We start from the raw sequence: 7,887 nt of genomic DNA on the forward strand, positions 1-7,887 counted from the left end.
AATCACCTGTGTGGAGACTGGTTTTGAGGCTGAGTACTGTACTATGCAGTATATAATTGAATGTTCATTGCAGGACTTGGCTGTAAGGCTCATTTTCCCTAATTTAAAAGGCATGTAATATTTACTTGCTGCTAATTCGCTTGGTTGTTTGCAAGAATCATTCATCAACAGCAAGATCGCACTCTGTACGCTTGTAATCCTCTATAATGTCACCAGCACTGTTATTATGGGGAAAGAAAGGCACCACATGAACATAAAACTGGGACAGTTACTTTTTCTCTCCCCACTTTGAAGAACCAGAGCTCATATACAATTTTAACTCTCCCTATTTTGTTCTTTAGCTTTGTTTCTGCCTACTTGGCTATTATCTCTCAAGAGTAGGTAGGGTGGCATCATAGCCCTGAGGAATGGCTCTCATTACAAGACGTTTCAAGATTACTCCAGCTTTTCTCAAACTAATGCATTTAGCCTCAAGCCAAAAGAACAAAAAAAACAACCACACCATCCCCCAGCCACACGAAATCATACTTGGGTGCTTTACTCCATTGATTTAAATGTGAAACAGATAGGTACCTAAATACCTTTCTGGAGTTGGATTTTTTTTTCTATATGTTGTATCTGACTGCAACACGGGATAGCTTTCTCTAGGCATTGTAGCTTCTAGTATAGCAGACGTCAGCTGCTAAGTACATATGCAGAGTTATCAACAAGGTTTGTACAACACGGAGAGAAGTCTTTGCAGTCCTGACTTCATCAGTCTTTCTATCCGTATTGGGCAAGATTAAAGCCAGCTGAGATAGCTAGTGGAGGAGGCAGGGAATTGTGTAAGAGCAGCCTTTCTGCGCTCACTTAACAGCTTGCCAAAATCCAACCCTGGGTAAAGCCGTTCATTACACCACGTTAAGCCACAGATAGAAGACAGGAACTCAACACCCAAAGAAAGTGTTCTCACTGAGATTACTACAGCAGTAAAGAATTAGAGAATCTCTCAGCATTGCCCAAGCTCTGAACCCTTCACAGATCATTACAGACGTGCTGCTAAAACCAGCAGTGCAGAATTAGGCCACCACTGAACATTTTAAATAATCTCGAATGTACGGATTAGCATATATGAAAGCCACTACCTTTTATTGCACCGAATCCAGTTTGCTTAAGCATATATAATGGACATCACATCATTGGTGATTTTCCTCTTTTTTGAATAAGCTAGATGCTGCCTGAAATGTATGAAAAAGATGGAAAAAGCCCAGGACTTTTACCAGGGCCTTCTTTCAGCAGCTGGCCACACAAATTAGAACAGGAAGTTAGAAGGAAAGAGATTGGTTTTGGTAGATCCCCACTGATTTCCAAGGATGTCTTGGTGATTTTGGAGAGAAAATGAGAAACAAAAACTAAGTAGACAGTGCTACAGATAATCCTATTAGATCTGTAGTAGGTACTCCTGTATAGTAAGCCATCAGCATCTGTCAGTGCCACTACCACTCAAAAGATATCGTGAAGTGAACTGTGCTGCTTATTATTAGCTGTGTCTGAGTTGCATGGTGTTTCCCTAGGTGATTTAGAAATACAGTTGGCATATTTTATTTGAATTAGATAACTGTGTATTTGGAAAAAAACAAAACCAAAGACAAAACCAGAAGAAGTCTAAAAGAAAGAGGCAACAGTCTTGCCTAAGAAAAACACTGCACAATCCATTTAGCAATTTACTGCAATGCAAATGTGTCTCTCACATCATTAGCAAAAAGAGTTCTTTTGAAACATTTCAACTTTGAAAAATAGCAGAAAAAGATCTGTGTGTGATCATTACCTCCTCTTGATCTGCATTCCATTATTCTTCCACTACAGGAAAAAATGTTTTGATACAAAGCTACATACAATTCCCAGCTGTATTTTTTCATGAAATGGCTTTCATAGCTCACAGTTCTACTATCAGGAAAAGATTTTCAGCAGCTAGGTGAATGCATTCTGCTTTGTTGATACTGCCTGTTAATTGTGCATCTAAAGCTTCCAACGCTATAGAACTATAAAGCTTCAGAAAATAACATTGGTGGGAAGTGCAGTTGCTATACTATGGATAATTCATAAGCAACAGATGAAAAGGATCATGCTGGTTCCTCTCATGAAGTATTCCAGGATCTGTTTTCAATGCAGAGAGTCCAATGATTAAATAGGTAGGTAGGCAGTCAGGTGCTTAGATAGATGTTGTAGTATGAATTTATGTGTATGCATATATGGGTTTACTGCCAGGTTGCAAGTAGTTTTTAAACCACTTGTTTCAACATCAGGAAAGAGTAGGTTCAGCATCAGCCACTGTCCTCTTAAAGGTACAAGTATTGTAGCTAAGAAATTAAAATTGGTGGCGAAAGTTCATGTTACAAATGTATCTTCCAGATACATTTTAAAAATACCATTTTCAAGTATTAATCTTTCTTTGTAATGCCTCAGTGTGTTGAGTTTGTACCTAGAAATGTTTGCATGCACCTCAGACATTTAGAACGTATATTCATGGCATATGGTATTGCTGGCAAGAAATACCAGTGTTATTGCTGACTGAATTTTCTTCAAGAATGGAACAGTGCAGCTGTTAGCATGATCCCAGAGTACCAAAGATAGATAGCTCTCCTTCCCACTTCCCCAAATAGCCTGGGCGGACCTATGTAACAGAAAATGCAATTTCCATCACCTAATCTGAAAGTACACATGTATGAAAACGTACTCAGAGGAGGCACCATCTCTTTCCTGAAGAGTACAGAGTCAAAAACACTCACACATAAAGAGCTCAGTTATCCCCTCTCTCCCCCCTGTGCTGTCACCTTCCCACCACATCCAGCCCAGATCCTTCTGCACTGAGATGCTGCTACTCTCTCCCTTATTCCCTCCCGTGACAGAGGTTTGGCACTTGGATCCTCTCCCACCCTCCATGTGTCTCTGGACTGCCCATTAGTTTCCGGTTGGGATTTTCCTCTGACAAAAGAGGCTGAAGAGCCCCGGCACAGAGAACCAGGCTTAGGTAGCTTTAGATAATCCCCTAAACCGATGACTAATCAATTTGAAAAAGAAATAGTAAATGGAAAGATCACTGGAAGCACAGATTTGGGTTGATTACATTTGCTGTTAAACTAACGCTCAGTAATCTTAACAGCTGAAAAATTTCAAATCAGTTACAGGGGCTATAAACTAAGTCACAAGACGGAAGGAAGGAAACATGGAGAACAAGAAAAGATGAACTGTTAAGCTTCTTTTGCAAATACCAAGTTTGATTTAATGTTCCAGATTACTGACTTGGATTATTTGATTCCAAGTGCTGAGGTTAATCAACACTTTTTAACAAGTCTGAAGGAAATGTTCTTTCCATAGCCCTTGTAGAGATGACATAAAAGTACACAACAATATTAATAGTAGGGCAAGTCAATATAATCATTAATCCGCAAGAAAAATATAGCGTAGCACAGTCTCCATAGAAACTACACAAAGTCTGGAGCTTATATTCTGCAGGTCTCCCTGGTGTTGCCACTGTAGAGCTGAGCGTGCAGCCCCTGCCATGACCAGTGGACACCTGTTGGCTGGCCTAGAAAGGGGAAAAGGGTGCAAAAGTGTCCTCCCTTAAAATGGCTCTCTTTTACAGGAGCAGCTAAGTACAGTGCATCTGAAGCTGAGAAATCCAGGGGACCAATCTACAAGTTCTTCAGTGATCTACCCATTTATATGCTAAACAGAAAACAAGAAATGCCCAACTAGATGTTACAATCACCTACATATTTCTTTGGAAGTTGGTCTGTTGTAGTTACCTCTACTGTGTTATCATAAATACACTTGTTGCCTGTAGTGTACGGAGAAAAAATGCCACGGAATGGATCCTTTACTAAAAAAAGAACTACAAAGGGCAGCTGTTATCAAATGCTTAAACCTTTTACAGAACACCGAAATACCATGGATGTTCTTCAGATCCTTCTGCTTCCTGTGCAGCACTGCCTCTGATGGATACCAGCTCTCACTTACGATGTCTGAATTTTTTTCACTGGGTAAGAGCATAAGTTAGTGAAAAACAGACTATAGAAATCCTCCAAAGTTACACCACCATAGAATTTTTACGTGTCTTTGTGTCACTAGCGCAGCTCCTGCTCCTACATATCCAAAATGAGAGTAATAATTCCGTCAATTGTAGATTTTAAAAGATTAAGCAATACAGTTAGTGTGCTCCCAATGGGGCCTAGTTTTGCTACACTTATTCAAGTAATCATACATCTTTACTCGCTGAAGCTACTTGCATCATAAAGTTCTATTTTCATTAGGATAACAATAGCAAGACAGGCCTGGCAGCTCTGTTATCCTTTAAATCTTCCTGCCTTTGCGTAACTAGAATAGCACTGAAAATTAAAAGGAGACAAGGGAGGAATATAGACGCAAAAAGCAGGAGCAGACATTGTTATTGTCAGTGAGAATTAGTCAGTCAATCTTTCTGACCACAAAGCAATTTAATTTGGCCTTTTACTGCATCCATTTTCTCTGATTAATTTTAATGATGTCAGACTTTTTGTCCCTTGGGGCTGGAAGGCTGCGGGACATTGTCCAAGTCTTTCACCCAAGCCCCTGCATCCGCCTCGCTGCTGATCCTGCAGGTGGAAGCAGCTGGAGTCCTGACACTTCTCAAACACGCAGGTGAAAACCTGACAAGGGTTCTTCCTCTCCCTGTGAAATGTGCCGTAACATTAAAGGCCTGGGTTACTGCTCAGCACTTAACAGCTGTTGGCTTTTCCTGACAGCATTAATACAGAATTAGACACAGATGTCTCCACAGGGAGAGATGTTTAATGAAATTGCAGGTCTGCAAGGTTTCTATCAAAGGTGTTTATTCAACCAGAGCTCACATCTGCAGGATTTTAAAAGAAGAATGCATCTATATACAAAAGATAGCAGTAGCTCGAGTCATTTGCACACAAAATGACTCCACTTGATGTGAGAAGGTTTGCATTTTCTGACTCCCCTAACAGGAAGTCTAATCTGCTGTCACCAATACATACAAGCGTTGCCTGTTTGAAAAGTTCATTGGCTGTTACTAAGACCAAACACAACACCGAGACAGCTGTGTCTCATTCCTCTGTGTTCCAATGCTTTTCCTTAAAATCACATCAAGTACTACTAACAAAAAAAGGCAGCTTAAAAAATAAAGCTTAAAAGAACTTTAACAATAAAGGAGCCTTCCCTCCCCCCCCCCCCCCTATTTTTTCCTTTTTGGATATCTACCTCCATCTGCTGCTTCTAACTCTAATGCTCAGGAATAAATCGGAATATATGTCAGGAATATATGCATTTTTCGTAAACTGCTATATAAATTAAGTTGTCTTAAATTTATTAATCTTAATCAGCCCCTTCTTTTGGCCCAGTTTTGCAATCTGTTCCTTCAACATCTATGTTTACTCCTGTATATATTAAATCCATTAAACTCAAGTTCCCTGGTAATATGCCTGAGAGTGAGAATCTGCTAAGAGAAGCTTGTGTGCCTCCTTATCCTGACAGTGTCTTCTTCAACTACTTACAAGTCAGGATCAAGATATAAAAGTGAGTGGATGAATCTGATGGCAACATGGGTTTCTACTTGATTTCCATTACAGCACATTTTTATAGATATTACTAGCTAAGATAACAAAGGTCAAGCCCAGATCAGAGGTGTCTGTAGTGGATGACCCACAGTGGAGGCATGTGACTTCCCCAGCCCATGTAACCCAGAAGGTATAAAGTTGATTATATTTCTGGTTTTACTTCCGGACAAGTGAAAAAAAAAGGAGCAGCATATTTTGGCAGAACAGGCATAGCCCTGCAAAATACTGTAGAATACATTGTAATAGATTATTTCATATGAACTGGGAGGAAAACACGAGAAGGTAAGTTTTTAATGTCTGTGCTTGAAAATGTCTGGGAGAGTGTCCCACAGGTAAAAGATCTCAGTGTTGTTTCAAATTGAAAAAGCTACTTGACCCCTTGACTATGTTACTCTGCTAAGCCAAAGCATATGCAAAATCCAAGAGCCAGATGCACTTGTAGCCAGATGTCTAATTCCCAGTGATGTCAAGAACAGGAAGAGTCATTTATGAGTGGAGACCCTTACAAGCAACACCAAAAATCACTTTCTACAGAAATGTACACTAACTCGGGCATTTTGTCATACTGTTAAGTCTCCTTTCAAGTATAACTTTTGACTTCAGGAAGGAATACCAAAGTAAGCAGAACACCATTTCTCTCGAGTAAGGGCTTTTATGTATTTGGACTTGAGGTACACAATTTTAGAATCTTTAATCTATGTGTCATTTGTTCAGAGGAAAACTTGAACTCAATCTTACAAACTGTAGCCACATGAATAAAATAAATCACTTCTGGAAATTGTTTATATGCATATGAGCCAGCCATCTGAAAAACTCATCATACCTGACTGATTTCTGAATGTAACATCCAATTGCAGACAGGAATTACATTGCATTTTTGATGCTTGTTTTGAAAAGCTTCTGGGCATGTGTCGAGGGTTAAGATTGCGGAGTGACAATCAAACCCTGGCAGATGTATTGTTAACCTCCTCTCCCCCCCACTTCCCCCTTTTGCCCCTCCCTCTCCCCCCTTCCCACTCAGGACAGGCGATTGGGAAGGAAAGAAGGACAGAGAGAAGAGAGTTGGAAAAGTTAAAGATGTTTTACTAATGCTACTAATAAGAATAGAGAAAATAATACAAAATATACAAAACCAATCTTGAAAGTCTCAGCAACTGCAGAGCCAGCACCCAAAGTCCTGGATTAGACTCTGTAGCCAACCGGAGCTGGATTCAGTCTCTCACTAGGCCTCAGTTTGCAGGGACGACCAGCAAGGTCCTCTCCTAATGTCAGCCATGAGGCAAAAAGAAGGGCCGAGATGCTCGTGATCTTCCACTTTTATATGAAGTATTCACGTGAATGGAATGTTATACACCACTGGTCAGTCTCTCGGTCATCAGTTTCTCGTTGCCCCTCTCGCGAGATGTCCATCCATGCTTATCAATAAGTTTGCATTCCATTGCCAGGTTTAACCAAAACATGTGTTGGGTTCTCCAGGAAAATGCAGCTAACATGAAGGCTTTAGCTGACAGGCAAATTCACTAAAAGAGAAACTTGTTTTTAACAAAACCAGGACAGCATGGCAGAGATTAACATGCATTTGGGCAGCAGAATTAAATATTACCTCTAAATTTATTTTAGCCAAATTAATATAATTGCTGGGATTATTTAGAGCATTTTTCTCAATGCTCCATGTATACTTGAGAGAAAGAGAGCAACTTCACCTTCAAACATACATTTCATTGCCCAGTTCATACTTGTGATACATTCACCAGTTATTGATTAAAAAACAGATTTTAATGTTCATTTTCATGCCATGAAATCTTCTGCTTTTTATTCTCAATAAGCCTTCATATTTAGTTTTTAAAGCAAGACTTTTAAAAGCATTTGTATTCAGAGCCCTGCATTCATATTTAGGCATAAATCCCATTCACATCAGTGGGTCTCGATGGGAATTTTGCCTGAGGTAAGACTAGAAGGTGCAAACCTGATGTTCATGTGTTTTGACAAAAACATGTTCACACATTTTGAGTTCTTCAGTGCTAACAGTATTATTTTTTTTTCCACATTCTACCAACCCAGTCCATTGAATATTTAATAATACAGGTAATATTAGGTCTGATTGTCTGACTCACGTAGATAACGTAATAGTTGAACCCAAAACTTTGTCCTTCTATATACTGTATGCAAGGCTGGAACATTGATCTAAATGAATACAATGTCTCTTAAAAAATCCCATATACATCAGCAGTAATGTAAAAGAAGCTAGAATAAAGTGGACATTAAAAAAAAAAATAAAAATAAAAAT

Source organism: Patagioenas fasciata, chromosome 4 (assembly GCF_037038585.1).
Source record: "Patagioenas fasciata isolate bPatFas1 chromosome 4, bPatFas1.hap1, whole genome shotgun sequence".
Taxonomy (NCBI): domain Eukaryota; kingdom Metazoa; phylum Chordata; class Aves; order Columbiformes; family Columbidae; genus Patagioenas; species Patagioenas fasciata.